A 19,500-nucleotide genomic window follows, 5' to 3' on the forward strand; every position below is an offset into this window, starting at 1 on the left:
TCGCCTTGCGAGTAGTCTAAGAGCAGTTCACAAATGACAGAGTTCTTCCCCATTTTTCTTTTGTTACCAAGTTTAAGTTATTGCTGCATGTTTGATGATGTTACACAATCAACTTTCATCTGAAAGCTTTAAGGGGACATTCGAACAAAGCAGCACAAGCGGGTCCAGGGGGCCGTGCATGGTGGCTGGGGAAGGGAAGCTGCTACAGCTGCTATAGGTAAAACAGTGACACTTGTGCTGGTAGCTAAATTGAATAACTCGTTCTCACATTTCCTAACTACTACTACAGGTGATGGCAGGATGGACCCACCAGGTATTTTTACACAGAAAATTTTCAGGAAAGATGGTACTTTTTTAAGGGCAGTGTGCACAACACTGCACATACACCACAGTAAAGCCGGAGTCCAGAGACATCATTCACATTTAAACTGTAGACAAGAGAGAGACAAACAGGAACTCAGTGGTGATGGAGAAGGAAGGATTCATTAGGACAATGGAGGTTGTGCTGCAGGAAATCGTTGTTAATGAAGTGGTCAAAGTGCTCGCAGACGGATCTTAGACTTACTAGGTTAGTAGATTTCCTCACCTAAACAACTAATGTCAGCATATTTTAACATATTTACCCATGTACTCGACTGTAAATCTTTGATCCAACACAAGGAAGATACGAAGACTGGGGTCTTTAACACGCTGCACAAATCACAGTACTTGGGCAAAAAATAACACACTGTACAGCTTTTCATTATCGACTTGTGTCAATAGTGTGTGCTCACTATGCAGTCAAATAAAAATATGCTAACACAATATACATTTTGTTTCTGAATATGAGAGTTTCTAAATGTCGATCACTCTTAGGTACGTTCAATCTAACATCAATCTGGGATCCATCCATCGATGAGACATATCGCCAGTCCTTTCTGGTATTGCTGTGAACAAGAAATGACAGAGGAGAAATAGGAATTATGCTTTTGTGACACATCCAATACATAAGCACTTATAATGGATCAGAAGGTTATTCTTTCAGTGAGACAACTTTCCCCTTGTGATATGTTTCATTGTTACAACTCAAGCACCACTTGTCTTTGGGAGCTGTGACCATGGGCCACTTGATGAAAGCAGCAGAGATGAACCATGGATGGTGCAAGGTAAGAGGGCAGACTATATGATTACGTTTTTCATCTCTACAAGGCCTCAAATATTGTGCAGAAGAGCAATCCCCTCAATGTTCCCAATTATGATTTACACAGGTTCTCCATCACATTAGACTCTTGCATCAATCGTCTTAGAGATGCTGGCTGATGGATGTAAAGAGGTAAGGAATTCCTTACAACATCTTTGTGGAGTTTTCAGGTGACTTAAAAGATTTGTTGAGTTAAAACTTGAAGAATTTGTTCCTTTGGGCATCCATGTGGCAAATGTTTCACAAATTAGAACTGGATAGTCTTCCACAGAAACAGTGTCAAACTTCCACACTGGGGACACAATGTTGACCATCTTGTCAGCTTGCTTGGCTTTCACTGCTCTGTGATGAATTACGGACTGCATACTGTCACCTACATTGTTGAATTGTGTAGGCTTGTTAACAAGTACACAAACACCATTCTTATCAGCTGTAAAATTTGATTATTAGAATGTTAAATATAAATATAACATCATTTTAAATTATTGAAATAAACCAGTTAATCATTAACCCAGTGAAGAGGCCCTGAGCATCTGGAAAAGGGTCTCTTATTCTCCGTACAGTGCAACAAGGGTTCATCACCCTGTTGCTTTCCCTTGAACGCCCATGCTGCCACAATATATGGCAGCATGGACATACAATCTGCATGCTGTGTGTTTGTGCTGTCTTTGCTCCTGGTCTGGCTCCTGGTCTTCGTGGACAGTTAAGATGACGTTCCGAGCCGCACTGCTGGTGAGGTTCTCTGACCTCTATCTGCAGCATTGCCACTCCAAGGCAGATGGCACTTCCCTGCAAATAGTGCAAAGGCAGTAGTGTGGGTCTTAAGGTTTGAGTCATGCTCAAAGAAATCCAACAAGTCAAAAATATAAGCCCTCAAGCCTTAACATGACTTCTCAAGTAACTGATTTGTCTTGTTAGACGTCAGGGATGCTACTTTATCACGAAAATATAGAAATCAGTCATCAATGAAAATGTGTCTTATATGCACAGAGCAAATATTTCTCCTGTGTTCAGGATTATTAGGATTAGGAAGGAAGTATAAAAAACTTAATTTCTTATGTTCTGGCGTCCTGAAGATGATTCATTCATCCATTAGTCTTCCAGGCTAATGTTGTCAGTTCACTCTGCCCCAGCCCCTTCCTTGAACACCATCTCAGGCATCTGAGATGTAATACTATGAGATAAATGTGAAGATGAGGTCAGCTGACACTATAGATCTTATACCCATATTACTAAGGTATAATGATATAGTGCTTATATGGTATGACCAAAGCTATGAGCTAAAGCTATGAGCTAAAGGAAAACAGGGCTGTGAGGAGTGATGTTAAACAGATGTTAATAAGCTTACTAATACTAAATTTATTCAAAGTTTAATTGTTGTCATGTTTCAGTTAATAACCTCACAACAACAAATACATACATTACCTCATCACTCTGCATCCTGCAAAAAACTAACAAAGAAAAGTTGTGTTAAGGAGATTAGCAGTTTTCCATCCATTTGCCTCCAAAACAAATGCTCGCCTAGGCAAAAGTCACGTCCTTTCAACAGTGGTTGATGGTACTCATGAAAGTAGCGTCCTCATCCCGGTAAAACACTACCGATTCTGTCCACAGGTGTCACTAAAAATCAACACTAAATGAAAATCCTCACAGGGCCTTTAACAAAGATGAATAGAGGGCAGGGGTGGAGAGTAATGAGCAGGAGCTTGTGATGGCGTTTCTCCACTGAGTGACTTTAAACCCGTTAAACCCTCCACAGATTGTGCTGCTGTTTTGACAATGGCCAGTAAACTATCTAAATTGCAGTGTTTTAGCAGCTGTCTCTCTGTGCCGAGCCGGGTAGCGAGGCGTGAGGCTGTCAGCCTCGTCAAACTGCCTTTCTTTCTCTCCTTTCTCTCTCCCTGCACGGCTGCTATCATCATCACCGGCCTTTCACACACCAAACTTGTCCCTTTATCTCCGATTGTGCTTCTCCCTCACTATCCCGCTGAAATTACCCTTTCATTTTGTTGTGCCATAAAATTACAGCCTGGTGAAGATTGGCAGTGTTTTTCTGCAGAGGGAGGGGGGCAAATCAATGTTTTTGTTGTATCGTTGTGTGTGTGCGTGTGTGTGCGTGTGTGTATTGCGTGTGTGTATGGGCGTCTTCAGAATGTCAGAATGTAGTGATGTGTGATCGATGTGCTATTGTTCATGTGTTAGTGTGTGTGTTGGCCGTGTGTGTGTGGTCGTGTCTCACAGCTATCACTGAGGATAATAGGACTCTTGGTAATGCCAGGCTACAGGGGCAAAGACCCCTGTTTTACTGGACACTTTTAGATTTTTTCAATCAGTGAGAGGAAAATAGCAAAGTAGTCCTGGAGGTGAGGACCTGCATAGGACCAAAAAGAAAAAGTGGATTGCTGCTGTCGCTCTCTGTATGAAAGTAATGATATTCATACCAAGTCTCAGCAGAGCAGACATGGTGATGATTCAGCTGAGGCGCTGCTTCTGCTCATGGTAAAGACTGGAGTACCCTTTAAATTCTTTGTGGGCACATGATTGTACAAGGGGGTTTCACCTCGATTCTGTAACTTCCTGGAACAAAAGGAAAGCTCAGCCAATCAGAGAAGACATGACAAGGCCAACTCTGTGGACATCACACTAGGGGTCCAAGCCACAGGCTTTAAATATGCAAAGTAACAAATACAAGTACATCAGAATCTATCAGTCTAGAAATTAATGAATGGAAGAGCAGTAAACAGCCCCCCAACACACACACACACATACACACACACACACACGCACACACACACACACACACACACACACACACACACACACACACACACACACACATACACACACACACTGAGCATTTTCCCTCTCAACAACCTTTTTGTGATTTAACTGTCAGAGAATGGATTTCAGATGAAGAAAATCAACATTTAATGAGGAGCCAGAAGTTGAATGAATTGAACATTGTTTGAAGTTTGAAAGAGTTCGAGGAGTGACATAATGATAATGATTATTCCTCAATGTGTTTTATATCCTTTATGTAAAAACATAGCTCGACTGATACCTCTATTACCTCTTTTCAACCAACGCGGACCGGGTTGTATATCTTGGCTGGTGCTTGCGCTGGTTCGGAGCCGGATGAACTCGCAAACCAACATAGCATCTGTTTGTTTTTCCACCTTTTCCAGCCTGTGGAAGAGGCACGTCATGACATCAGACTTACATGGCTGCTTTTCCCAGCAGCACTTGCACGAACTTTCCCTCATAACAACAATGATGGCGGAAAACGGCAGCTTGTCTCCTCGGCCGACCACTGCTTTGCCCTGCAATCCATTAGTCTCCTTTATTTTTTCACTGCAGGACAATGGCGGAAACACGTTTGTTTTTTTGTTTTTGATCACAGCAACCCCGCCCCTTGCCCCTGACGTAAGCTGTTCGCGGGTTCTAGACGAGTACAGAGTTGGAGCCCCTCTGGAACTTTTTTTCCGCTAGGAGCCGGTTCACAGTCAAAACACGAAAAAACCTGTTCTCAACTGAGTGCCAGCTCCGAACCAGCCCTTAAACTGCCTATGGCTAAAAGGGTATGCATGAGCGACAAAACCAAATAAGATCACTGGCAATAAAAGATCATAATTTCTTTATATTTGTTATTAACTCCCATAACTGCTGCCATGGGGTAGGATATGAATAACAGCATGCTGCAGAAACAGTCTTTGTCAAGATTTTCCATGACAAAGTTTCATAGCGAGTGATACGATTTACAATTAAAACAGCAGGATGACATTTTTTCATTAGAAAAAATCAACTTCCTGCTTTGTCCACAGAGCCCCCAAAATCAAAGCTAACTGCTAGTTCCTCATAAGAGCTTTAAATGGTTTGCCATCAGTAGGCTATATACAAAAATGTGTGCCCTAGGATCATGGCAGACATTGATGGGTCACAATCCGAGGGAGCAAGAATTTGAAAAACATGAGCATTTAAAAAAATATATATATTGTATTTAAATTGGATACCTTCTGAATATGCAGACCCTCTAGCAGTAGCTATAATTCATGAGAAAATTTGAGAACAAGTTGAATCTATTGAAAAACATTAAACAAAATATCAGTATAAATTAACATCTGTATCTTACGTGTAAATTCTTTATGCTTATACTTCTCTCTTTTAAAAGGGGAAGTGGGAATATTCTGGCTCCAATTGTCAGCCACCCAGCTAATACTATACATAGTGAATTTAATTTGTACTTTTTTTTGCACCTGTTGAGATGAGACCGTGTGTCATAGACTTGAACATTACAGAAAGTTTAGTTGAGATCAGCTCATTCCTGGACAGTCTTTCCTTTCCTGTGCTTTTACCACAGAGAGTGTCTGACAGGCAGAGACAGCGTCAGCCTTATCAGCCTGAAACAGATAACTCTTTGTCTGGTCAATTATAACCAGCATCAATATTAGCATGTTTGCACAAGGAGCGACAGAATAAGGGCACGCATTTCCGACGCCAACATTTCGTTATCTCTCTTCTGAGTTGACATTTTGCTCCATTGATACTCTGCTGCTTCCTTGTTGGCTGGAGAGCTGGAACAAACATGGAGTCTGGTTTGCACACAATCTGAGAGCTTTCTATCTGATTAGGTAAACAATGTTACTTTTGTAGATTTTAGTCTTGTGGTTTTTTGCATGGATATAATACATGGTCTTGTAATCCACAGATGCAGGATGCTTCCAGTCTACCGTGCTGACTATCATTCTAAAGCTCTAAATCTAGAGGTGTTAATACGATGGGTAAATTTAGACTTCAGATATGCTCTAATGTCACGTACAGAGATTTAAGTAAACTTGTCATTTTCATCAATTTTAATGTACTCAAGGCTGCTAGAGGACTTTCATTTGGTGCCCCTGTGGGCAAACGGTATGTTTGTCTCCTTGGTCATCTTGGCCTGTACATGTGAAAGTCATGTTTTTCACAAAGTCTTGTCCTGCCTTCTTTAACAGTCTAGTTATATCACTCATCATCAATCGTCACCATGGAAGAAAAAAAAAAAGAGGGCCGTTTTGACTACATGCTGTAATCCCCTCATCTAACACATACTCCCTGACAGCACTCAGGCATTAAAAAGCACTTACAGAAATAATCACTCGTGTTGCTGGTTGTCTAGTTTGCTTATTTAGCTCATAAAGATACATGTATATTAATTTAAAGTCTGTTTCAGTAAAAAACAAAAACAACAACTCCTCACAGGACTTTAGAGTTTTGGAATTAAAAATATGAAACGTTCTTTATTAGCAAAATAGCTAAATCAAGATATCCGTATGTGTATTCCTTTTAACCAACACAGGTGTGATGTAACAGCTTAATAAATTAATTGCAAGAGTGTGAAAATATTTTTTTTTTCATTTTGGATTTTACAAACTTGTAATTGGTTAAATATCATCTATTACCTCGTACATTACTTTTTTTTAAAAATTGTATCTAACCTGGATAAAAACTCACTGAGAATAAAAATCTTCTCAGGTGTCCTGGCAAAGACAGTAGCAACACGGTTAACAAAGTTTCTGACAAACAATGATTAGCCTTGCAGATACATGACTATAGTACAACAAAAACTTATAATCATGATAAAACTGCATATCTGTGTCCAAACTGACCACAATCACAAGCATTTAAAGCAGAGCATCAACAGCTAGATGTGCCTGCCTCCATGTTGTTCAACAATAGACCAGTTTCATTAAGTTTTAGATCTTTTAGTAAATCGCTCCACCTAAAGGCAGCAGCAATCTTTAAACGCCTCTGTCCAATTCTGACTTTTGGAGCAGACAGTTTCTCAGGAACCCCCAAGAACCGTCACCTGTAGCTCCATTGGCTAGCATTTGCATGTGATTAAATCTGCCTTGTTTTAGCAAGAATGTTCCGTCTCTCTCGCCTCAAATCAAACCATTCCCTCAGTATATTTCTGCCACAGTTCACCTCAGGTCACCTAATGCTCCGCACTGTCACAACTGTTCAATTTTTCATATGTTTTGATCCGCCATTTCTGACAACAAGACTTGAAGCTCCATGGTGTGAAATTCTTCTTGACATTTTGGGAATCGAACTTTCCGAACGACTGACTTGAACAGGATACTTGTGAGCAGAATTACGCCACTGACCACTTCTCATGAACACACAGCTATGACCAAACTTCACGGGAAACAGGGACTGACAAGACAATGAAAATGCCTCCATGAGGCCTTTGTCTTACACAAAATAAGGTGCGACTTTATCTCTTTACATTTGGTTCAATAGCTGTCTGAAAAATGTGGTTGCAAAGATTGTTCAGATGACACAGTCTTACTGTCTCTTTCTCAGGGCCACCAACTAACCAAGGCTGTGCCCTCCCTGCTGAATTTGCTCAATGGTGTGATGATAGTTTCCTTGATCTTAACGTATTAAAAACAAAGGAAATTATCAGAGATTTTAGAAAAAACAGCGTCGACCCCATAACCAGCACGATCCACGGTGAAAAGGTACAAATAGTGCAATCATAAGTATTTGGGCACCGTGTTCGATGCCGACTTTAAATTCAGTGAAAATACTGACAGCATTGCCAAACGAGCAAACCAGAGGATCTACTTGCTGAGGAAACTCAACTCTTTCGATGTCAGCAAAAAATATTTTATGTTCCTTCAAGCAGAGTTTCATTGAAAGTCTCCTAACATACTCTTCATATGTTGTTTCGGCTGTCTCTCTGTGAAAGACAAGAAATGTCTGAATGATATCATCAGGCTGTGCTCCAAAGTCACGGGAGTCCCAGTTAAGGACCTCTGCTCCCTTGGACAGTGCGTGTGGTCCAGAAAGCAAACAGAATTTTGAGCCAACCAGGACACATTCTTGGCAGTGAATTCAAAATCATGCCATCAGGTCTGCGGTATAATGTTCCGGTTAAAAATACAAACCGCTATGCTAATTCTTTTATTCCTTCTGCCATAAGGATGCTAAATGCACAAAGGCAGAATAATCAGGAACTACCGAGCATCCTGCTTTGCTGTACGGTCACTGGTTGTGGTAGTTGCTTATGTCACAACGTGTTATTTATTTCCTTGTTTCCTTTACTGTATATTTGTACTATGAACAGGTTGACTGTAAAAACTGAATTGCCCTTCGGGGACTAATAAGTATTCTGAATCTGAATCTGAATCTGAATCAAAGTATCAAAGACAAAGCTCGCCAACAATGAGATTTTCTTCTTTGTTTTTGTTTTTCATTCAGTTCCAACTTTCACATTGTGCTGCAGAGACTCCTACGAGGTATTTATAGAGCCAATCCAGCTCCTGCCTCATAACTCACATGATGTGAGTAAAATCAACGTCCATGAAGTAGATTGAGTTCTGTTGGGTGCGATGAATATACTCCACAATAAATCTTTTGATGTCCACTGTGATCCTCTCTTCGCTGAAAGCTTTCTGGATTCATACCAGCTCCCTTTCTCATCGTCACATAAGGAAGGAGGGTGACCTTTATGGCTGTTGAATAGTCTAGGCTACGGAGACCTCTTCACCTGCAGTGCATGCTCTTGGTCGGAGCTCGGCCTCTCTGTGTTACAAAGTCCAGAAGTATCTGGCATTCTATGAAAAGATGGAGAGAGAATGTGGAAGAGGGTGAGGCAGAGTGAGAGGCAAGCTGCAAGGTGCCGTCAGTGCAGAGAAATGTGAGTGAAAAGGATGAAAACCTATAAATGAAAATCAATACGAGAAGGCAGGAAGGCATAAGAACTGGGGGAAGGTAATAGAATAGACTAAGATAAATATGAGGACAGGAGGAAGGGGAAAGAAATGAGAAGAGAGAGCAGAAACAAGGAGACAAAGAAAAATGATGGCGGAATACAATCAAGGAATAGTTGTTATTGTGCGCCTGTCCTTCCCATCAAATACAGCCGAGTCAGAAGGGACGAATGTACTCTCTGAAGCTTTGATGAGTGAGAAAGTGGCTCAAGGTCTGCTCTATTCTTCAGTTTCTGAGGAGCCTGTGATCAAACATGTTCATGGAACATTGAACTTCGAGCTGCAAACAGGACCGCCTGTTAAACACTGAAACATGACTTTATGTAATTAATTCAACTGATGATACTTTCTTACCCTCACTTTAGTGATTCACATGGAGTTATAAGAAAACACCATCTATTCTGACATCTACAGCTAAATTACATTTTTCATCACAATGATCGCAGACATAGACCACCTTGAGTTGTTTCTTTGTATCACCAAGGGGTCAAAGTGTGTACTGGATAAACAGTAAGTATAAAAAGTTAGACTTGAACTTACTGAGTATGGTCTTTTCTAGCACACGCCTGAGGCTGTGTATGCGTAATATGATTGTATTGATATGTAGTACTATATAAGTGTTTTTTGAACCACCAATCCACTCTTTTGACTGTCTTAAGAGTATTTATCAGATAATCCACACGTCAAGTGGGACAACATTGATAAACTATTAAAACTGTTCATACTTCTTCACATTCACTGACTTCAATAGAACACCTGAGGGCTCCATTGACCCAAGACTTGGCTTCATAAAAAAAAACTTTTTTTCCAAGGAAGTAGGGTTCATGAGGCAGGATTCAGAATTCACACCACTTTGTCAACTGCATGTTCTTATTGATTTAGGGTCTGTCTCCTCTAACGATGTTTTTTGCACTGGAAGTGCCACAACCTGAGAGCTTCTCAGGGTTGCTTACAAATGAAATTTGTCTAGGAGCAACTTCGCTCCTCTGAGTAGTGACCATCAAGTCTGCTTTGAATTGCTCTTTTTTTTTCAAGGATAGTTACAAAGAACAATAAAAGAAGTGGAAGCAATTGTGTTCTTTTGTTAGCAGCAGGCTTTATACCCACATAGCATTTCAACACTCATAAAGACAAGTCTTGGTGCTGCTATCTGTGCGTCCAAAATCAAAACTCATTCCCTATAACTCCCTACTGTTTAATCAAGTGGTTCAATGTTATGGTCTATATTTCAACGGTGAGCACATTAACTCACTTTTTTTTTTTTTTAAGTTATATTCCGGGCTTTTTTTTTTTTACACACCATTAATGATAGAGGTAGAGGACAGCGATAGTGTAAGAAACTGGGAGAGAGTGGGGAAATGACATGCGGGAAGGGAGCCACAGGCTGAATTGGAACCCGGGCCACCCGCTACATGAGCGTGCAACTTAACCAGTAGGCCAAGTCCGCGCCCAACTTTTTTCAAACTCTAATTTCCATCTAACTGAATGCAGAATTAAAAAAAAAAAAAGTTAATAAAGAACCTGATCTTTGATTCTTTATTATTTAGCACAGTGTTATACTAGTAGCGTAGCTCTGTTAAGAATAGCTGTGTGCGTAAGTGTGGAACGTAGAGTGAGTGAGAGTGAAAGAGGGTGTTTGAAGTGACAGTGAGCATGTGGACAGACGGAGAGAAAAGAGAATGAGAGAGAGTTAGCAGAATTATAGCGTGTTTATGACCTCTGTATGTGCAGTTTGTGAACACGAATAAAGCCACAACTCCTTTAGACCTAGCTGGACTCGTGTCTACTGCTTACCACCGGCTGCATAGAAGTTGAAGTGTATGGGGTTAGCCCCAAAGTGGGGCAGACCTGAAAAGTCTCCCCTGTGCTCCCCAACGGAGGAGGTTAACAATAGGTAAGTACTCATGTCCCTCTGATTACAGTTAAAAGCTTCTCTTTTTGGCAAGGATAATGGTTGAATTGCACACCCATATAGCCGGCAGCCTGGGCTCGATTCCAGCCTGTGGCCCTTTCCTGCATGTCATTCCCCCACTCTCTCCCAGTCTCCTGTTCTATCCACTGTCCTCTCCTCTCTAAATAAAGGTGTAAAAGCCCCAAAATACAACTTTAGAAAATAAAACCTCTTTGGGCACTTACACATCTGTAGACAAAGAGTTAATACATAAGGAAAAAAAAACTGTTAAATAAACAGACACCAGTGTGGTTGGATTTTTCTAGACTTGACAAAAAAAGAGATTTCTGTTTTGCAAATTCTTCATATGAGGCTGAAATTGATCAGAGGGGAACTATGTCATCACTCCGCCGGGACCAATCCTGCCTATTGCCTGGTTGCAATGCTGTGTTACAGGCGAGGTGGGGTTGAGTCGTGAGGTAGAACATACTTTTTGTACCCTCTATTAGCAGTAATATGTAGTGCTGAAGCATCCTTGGCGTCACATTCAGTTGTAAGGTTATTCTGCAAGTTCCAAAATAGGTCAGTGTATTTGATCTTTGTGCTTCTTTAAAGTTATATTTTTTGGGGGGCATTTTCACCTATAATGGATAGGGCTGAAGGGTGTCAGGAAATGCGGAGAGCAGGGGAAGACAAATGTTCGAGGCCAGTAGTCGGACCTGCGACTGCTGTGACTGCAGTGACTGCAGTGATGAGGACTAAAGCCTCTGTACATGGGGCGTTCACTTGGTCCATATTTGTGTTTCTTTAACTTGGTAGCATTATTTTGAACCCTCCTTCGCTCTGTTGTAGAAATGTATCTGTTATATTAAGGCGTCTGTTGAGGATCTTTACATATAACATCAGTGCTGGCATTGTACAGTAGCAAAGTATATCAGTGGTAAAATCTATTCCCAGTGTGTATGTGTTTTGTATGAATATTGCCTTTGCACAGAGTGTATACGTGTAAAATAAAGCTATTTATTGCATTTGGAAGGAGAGATGATGGGTGTGCGAGCATCCAGGCTATTGATTGTTCTGGTGCCTGTGTGAATGCAGCATCCCTCACACCCTGAGATATTTCACACAACCATCGATCAGCTTCAGCAACAACCAGATCAGATGATACGGCACTCGGTTACAGGAGCAGGCGTGTGTGAATGTGTGTTTCTAGCCAAGGACAAAGACGAAGAAAGCAACACCTTGGTAAGTATGTGAAGGGAAGGAGGATGAATCAATTGATGAAAACGGATAAAAGATGTGGATGATAATGAGGTGTGTGTGTGTGTGTAGGGGATGGTGATGGTGGTGTGGTGGTGGTGGTGTGGGTCTTTAGCCACCCTAAACCTCAGCCTCAATCATGAATGAGCAGATCCTCCACCATCACACTGTGCAACTCTCTGGACGCTGGCCAAGCAGGAAGGGAGGCTGGCAGCAATTACAGACACACACACACACACACCACACACACACACACACACACACACACACACAAACACAACCCAACACACACACACACACACACACACCCACACACCACACACACACTGATCGCACAGAGCAGTGAGGCCAGTTCCATCTGTGATTCTTCAAAGAGTTTGGCTGATATTGATTTGGTGCCAAGGTTAGCAGCTCATTCAGGCAGAGTGGAGCTTTCAGGAGCAGCTGGAGCTGAGACCACAGCCGGAGACGGAGGCTGAGACCTTGAGCTGAAACACACGGCAGCAATCCTCTGTTGGGGCTAACAATGTCTCTGAGCGCACCATCACAATCACAGTGCAGACAAAGACAAATAAACACACCAACACTCAGGCACACACACCCACACACAGTCCACATGCATACATACACGCAGTCTCTCACACAGTCTTGGGGGCAGCGTATTGAATGCAGAGTGGGAAAGAGGCAAAAGAGTGTGAGAGAGGGAAGAGGTGTTGTTGTGTGTGTTTGTTGTGGAGACTGAGGATTAGTTGTGTTTTTGAGAAAGTGATTGAGGCTCTCGAATTCACTCTCGTCCCTGGCCGGAGGACCTCGGGCTAATGCTGTGTGTACTGTGTTGTGCAACATTTGTACACATGCTCTGTGGACGTGCGTTTGTTTGTGGACAACTTTTCTTTGTACTTTCCCTTGCTTTATCCACAGTGCTAATCCCACATGCTAATCTAGCAGAGATAGATTAGCATGTGGGATTTTGGTGTTCGGTGTTTGGCATCACCTTTTTTTCCCCTTAGAGCAACTATTCAGAAAACAAATAGAGGAGACAAGGAAACAGGAAACTGCAGTGCTAAAACAGAAAGAGCTGCCGTGAAAAGATCATGACCACACACTTGCAGTAAGTTGGTGCAAAAACTCCTGACATTCTGACAAAGTTACACTAACTGTGGGAAGTTTTGCCCAGATCTTTGACCCAGTGATCACTCACATTGAGATTTGGTTAAAAACAAGGTGATTCAGGCCGGAATTACATAATTTCAACCAGTTAAACCAGCTAAAAATACCATTAGGACATGTCAGACAAATTTTGCCTTATAATTTGATCATTGATTATTTTGGAGATGTAAGCAAGATGGAAATAAATCTAAGTTATTTTTTTTTGGGGCATTTTTTCCTTTATTGGATAGCAAAGCTGGAGAGAAGACAGTACATGTAGGGAGGGGGGGGGGGGGGGGGGGGGGGGGGGGGGGGGGGGGGGGGGGGGGGGGGGGGGGGGGGAGGGTGGGGGGGGGGGGGGGGGGGGGGGGGGGGGGGGGGGCCATGCAGCAAACGGTCAAAGCCAGGAGTCTTGCCTGCAACCGCTACAACAAGGACTATAGCCTCTGTTTATGGGGCACACGTTTAGACTGCTATAGGCCAACGGTGCTCAATGATAGAATTTATTCTTGTGGCGGCATTCTCCAAAGTTTTCCAACTATAGTTCAAATCCTGTCTATGCAAAGACATAATCTAATTATTTTTATTTCCATACAAATCAACGTACTGCACATCATGGGCTCTGTTATGTTAACAAAAAGGTTCAGCCGCATCGTAAATGGAGCAGTTTTAAACTTTCCCTCACAGATAAGTGGATCCGTCTCCGGTCCGTCTCCGATCCGTCACAGCACCAGATCTGATAGTTTTCTATTCTAGTCAATCTATTAACTCCCACGGGATCCGCTCCGCTGCGTTCCGGCTGCGTCTCTGCTCCGGCAGGTCGGAACGCAACGGATCAGATACACAAGACTTCTATTTCTGCCGGATACCGGAGCACGACACATCAATTCAGCACAGAGCAGATGGAGCGGGACAGGAAGTCAGGCACCAAACAAAATAAAAACCTGGTTAATTTTCAGAATACAACACTCTTTGTTATTGTTGGATCGTTTTCTAAATTAACTATGACAACAAAATGTCATTTATAGCGGAGGCAGGCTTGGAGTCAACAAGTTAGAGGTTTTCAGAGGCCGATAAAGGCAACATGGACGAGGAGAGGAGGAGGAGAATCCTTGATTCAGTGATTGCCGTGGGAAAACCTAGGTCACATGACTCGAGCTGTCCGGCGGTCCTGCTCCATGCTGCGTTCTGAAAATGCAACCGGTGGGTGTTGACAGACGAGAGAGCACGGAGCCGGACCGCAGCGGGTTGGAGACAGACCGGACACGGTTCTGGTGGAAGTCCTGTGTAATACCTGACAGGGATCACACAGTGAACAAACATGAGGGCTGACAGTAATAAGCCAGGGGCCGAATAAAAAAGGTTGTAGGACCAAATCCAGCTCTGGTTCCTCAGTTATTTTTACCGCCGACTGGGAGTCACTGTGAGACTAACTTAGCTGCAATTTGAACGGGTTGCATCTTGAAATAACCTTTTGTGAAATCTGTTCTGAACTTATGTTTCATCTAGTCTCCAAATGAGTGTTTAAAACTGTTCGCGTTTGAACCAGTTTTCAGAATTTTTCAACGTCTACAGACATTTACATCGCGCTGCACACTACTAGATAGTTGGGCAAAATTTGGGCCCAATTCCTCCGTCCAGCACAGGCCCAACCTTTTGATGGTTTTAAAGATCCTGATGTGGAGTTTCCTGTGATGTGAGGTGTGTTAAGAGTGATTTTCCAATCTGCAGCTTAGACAAACTTGGTAGCCCCTAATTTGAAACATACAACTATACATATTAAACATGTTCAGCAATTCCGATCAGATCTTATCTTTTTCTGTGGGGGAACCCTGTGGACACCCAGGCTCACATGGTCTGACACAATAGCCAATCAGGAAGCAAGCTTACTTAACAAGGAAGCTCAACACACACAGCTTGGCGACAATCATAAACTTGAATAAGCTTAGATGGACATCAGAAATGAAGGACCAACTTGCTGATGTGTGGCAACAACACAACTTGCCCACAAACGTATCACAATTGAGCTGACAAGGAGAGGAATAGAAATGGAACAGAAAGAAATAGCTCTAGAGCAAGCAATGTTTAGTTTAATAACCGTCCCATCAACTACAATGTTTGTTAACTCTAGAGTCATGTTTGACAGTGGGAGATTTTCTAGTTTTGAGAGTCTGGATGTTGGTGAATAAAACCTGTCAGTGTGTGATGTGCAGTGGCAACTGGTCATTAGGGGCAGGGGGCATAGCCTCACCTACTGTCAACATAAAGACCGGAGCAAACAAACTAAGGTTAACTTTTTTTTTGTTTTAAGTTATAATTTTGGGCTTTTTGCCTTTATTCAATAGGACAGCTGAAGAGAGCAGGAAATGCGGGGAGAGAGTGGGGGAAGACATGCAGGAAATGGTTGCGGCCGGGAATCGTACCGGTGACCCTGCGACGAGGACTGTAGCCTCTATAAGTGGGGCGCTTAGACCGCTAGGCCACCAGCTTCCCCATTAAGTCAACTTTAAATACCACAAAATATCTGCCATAATTTCTTAGCAATAAATATTATGATCCTGAATTGCATTTTATGTTTGTTAGTTTTTTAGATTACGGTTTTTAAAATACGGTTCATGTCTAGTGGAACTATGGTGGCCATACGGGGAATGTGGGGCGAATGTGTATTGTACATGGAAAATAGTAATACGCATGCGCAGAGTGTTTGCGCATTTGTTTAGACAACGAAAAAAGATGACAAGTGGGGTTCACAGCCAGCAGCCCAGTAATACGTCATGCAATATCTGAATGTTCATTGGAGTTCGGAGGGGATCCGATGAATGGCTGACTGTCTGTAATGGTCAATGGAATGGTCAGCAAGAAGCGGGACGGCTTGGTAACGCTAGCTATCTTTTGAAAAAGAAGTGAGTTATTACTGGAGCACAAGTTTGAATCTCTGAGTTTGCAAGAGAAGCTAGAATTAAGCGCCTTAGTGCCCACGCCGAGGGATGTTTTCATCACTCAAACTGCCGGTGAAATCAACCACGATCAAATGCAGAGTGGTTGATGAAGAGAAGTTGGCATGGACAAGGGCTGTGCTATAAGGGCTGAGGACGGGTTTTAAAATGTAAAAACATATCTGACTCTAACTCTGTACAGTCACACTGAGCTTCACGTAGGTAAGTGGTCCTGTGTCTATTAACATCCCTCAATACTACAGCTTGGAGGGGGATCTCTATTGCCAGCTGATTGAGCAGCTACTGACTTCATTCCTAAAGTCAACGACAGTTCACCCAGAAGAAAGAAACGCTGCGCTGCTTTCCTCTGCAACAGAACCTCAGCTTTAGTGAGTCATAGTCATATTGAATCATTCTACCTTGTGGAGGTGGTGTGTAAATTGTGTTTTTGCTGGACTGATTGACATACAGTAGATTAGGACCAGACTCTGCTTGTGTTGGCTGTGTCATAGAAAGGATCTGAACCCCTAAAAGAAGTTGGGCACTTCTTTGTGGATGGTATTTTGCTGTTGGCTGTTGTGGTGCCATCATGGTTCATTGGTTTGCATTCCTGAGTTGTGTTTGTTGGTTCATAAAGATGGCATACTGTGTTCTTAATTAAGGCATGTAGCAGAATAAGTGTGGTGTGTGTGTGTTTGTGAGAGCGTGTCTGTGTCGTGCGTCTGTCCGTGCGTCCGATGCGTGCGTTGCGTGCGTAGAAACACCACTGGTGATGTGTGATGTGGACATTTTGTTGCACTCTGTGTGCCATGCTGTTCAGTCTGTCCTAATTTATCATGCCCTGGGTCTCTCACATTTTTAGGATTTGCTAAGATTTTTATAACTTTTAGTGTGGGCCAGGCGTACATTTTTTTCAAAGACAAAATACCTGTTGGGTAACCTCAGAGAAACTTCTTGATTGTATTCTCTTCTCGGATCATACACACTGTATCTGCCTGTAAAAATATGATAATTTGATGTATTTCAACAGTCTGAGGTATTGGAAGTAAAGCCTTCAAATTAACCACCAAACATGACTATTTGAAGGCTCCATTTGACACGTATTACTGAAAGTCTTTTTGTTACTTTAACATTCTTTCTCTACCCCAACCAGCAAGGTTAGGTTATGGATTTTCTGGATTGTCGGAAAATATTCTTACACTTTTAATATTTCAAATACATTTGGTGCAAACTTAGAAGGCCATGGACAGGGAAGGAAAGAACTTTGTGAAAAAGGGCGTTCATGTGGTTTTTTTACTTTATATTTTAAAGAAACAGTGTACTTGAACGATGTCTACAAACAAGGCATTGAAGCTTTGGACATAATTTGAAGAAGTTTGATGTAGATCTAGTTTTAAATCATACATTTCCTCACCTAATTCAAGAATACATTCAGTTTTCTGAATGAGATGTACTTTTGCAACAGTACAAAGAGACTTTTCTATGAGTCTTTTCTGTCATTTATGTCATGCCTCCTTCATGCACTTATCCTCATCCATCCTCCATTAGGGCTGCAGTTAGGTCTATTATCACAGAAGAAGAAGATGCTTTAACTCAAAAGTCTACTAACTAAGTGTCAAGCCATTACTTGAAGGTTTTCATGCTGAAAAGAAAGAACATTTTCTCTATATCCTAATGGACAAAGCAATAAAGTGTTTCTGTGGTTCTGAAAGAACAAACCAAGAGTTCATTTTATAATGAAACAGAAACTGGGAAAGGAGTAATTTGTCATATTGCAGTCAGAGGTAAGCATCTTTATTTCCATCACTCCAAATATAACTCTGTTTTTATGTTAGCCACTGGAAAGTTTACTTCTGCTGTTACAGGGTTTAATACAACCAAAGCAACACACTCATGGGCATGTGTGTCTGTGCGCGCTCACACACCCACGCACATCACCGCCTCCGCCGTCATCATTCAGACTAATCCCCTCACAGACCCCTCGTGTTGCTCTTTGAACGCAGTACAAAGCGTGTTCTGGGCTTAAAACAGCAGCACAAAGACACAAATAAAAAACCTGCTGAGACTTTTGACCTTTCAGTCGGGATTACAGTTTTCAAACAGCGTTCAAGGAATTCAGCGTTCGCGTCCACACAGCTTTTCAAACAGTCTCCCTCGCTCCCTTCATCTCTGCCTGCTCGGCAACTTAATGGCCTTCAATTCTGTTAAATACCACAAACATGCTGGAGTGAGTGTGATGTGTCCTATTTTTACACTGGGTTCGGTGCTTCATGGAATGAGTCACAGTCTTCTGTATAAATGGGAAGTTTTCTACATTATATGTCAACAAAGACAATATGTCGTGTCGTTGTTGACACCAAAAGGAATTGAAAAATTATTGCTGTCACTCTTTTATTTTCAATGACTTATGTTTGTATGACTAAGTACATCTTGCACCGGCATGTCTTGTTGTTTTTTACTGTTAAACGTTCATTAAACCTTGATACTTATGATGCAATTTTCTATTTTCTTCATCTTCAACTACATTTTCTTCATTTTGATATTCTTCTTCTGTCTCAAAAAAGGACCATCAATTTAAACTTTGCACAATGCTTAATATAAATTTGTAATTGCTTTTTAAATGAATTAATCCCCCCCCCCCCCCCCCCCCCCCAAAAAAAAAAAACTGTTTCACATTAGCACAAACAAAGTCTATTTTTTGATCAAAAAAAGGGAAGCATCTCCCTGAAGGTATTCACAGAATCAGTTTCACATAATTATCAGTGACAGAGCTCCAGGCTTCGTCTTTTGATTACATCACACACGAGAAATATGTTTTTTTTTTTCCTTTTCTGGTTTCCGGCTTTAGGAGACAGTTTTTCATGCGCGCAAATATTGATTAAATTGTCGAGTGTACAAGGAATAACATTTGTGGATTCTGTTTCAGGCAGGATCTTTTGCTTTAACTGGTGTTTGCCTACCAGCAGTTTTCTGAGCCAAACATCGCCGAGGTTCATCGGTGTGTATTTAAGTGCAAACTAACAAGCATAGAAGTCACACACACACACACACCCACACGCACACACACACACACACACACACACACACACACACACACACACACACACACACACACACACACAGTCTGAGGCCGCAGCAACCCAAAAGCTAACTCAGTATATTTAAAAAATGACAACACACATCTGTGAGGGGACCATCCTGTGACGGTACACTGGTGTGTGTGTGTGTGTGTGTGTGTGTGTGTGTGTCTGTGTTAGTGTGTGTCACTGTCTGCTGATTCTTCTCTCACCTATACGCTCTTCCCCTCTCCTCTCCCCCCTACAGCCCCCC

This window comes from Notolabrus celidotus, chromosome 3 (assembly GCF_009762535.1).
Source record: "Notolabrus celidotus isolate fNotCel1 chromosome 3, fNotCel1.pri, whole genome shotgun sequence".
Lineage (NCBI taxonomy): Eukaryota > Metazoa > Chordata > Actinopteri > Labriformes > Labridae > Notolabrus > Notolabrus celidotus.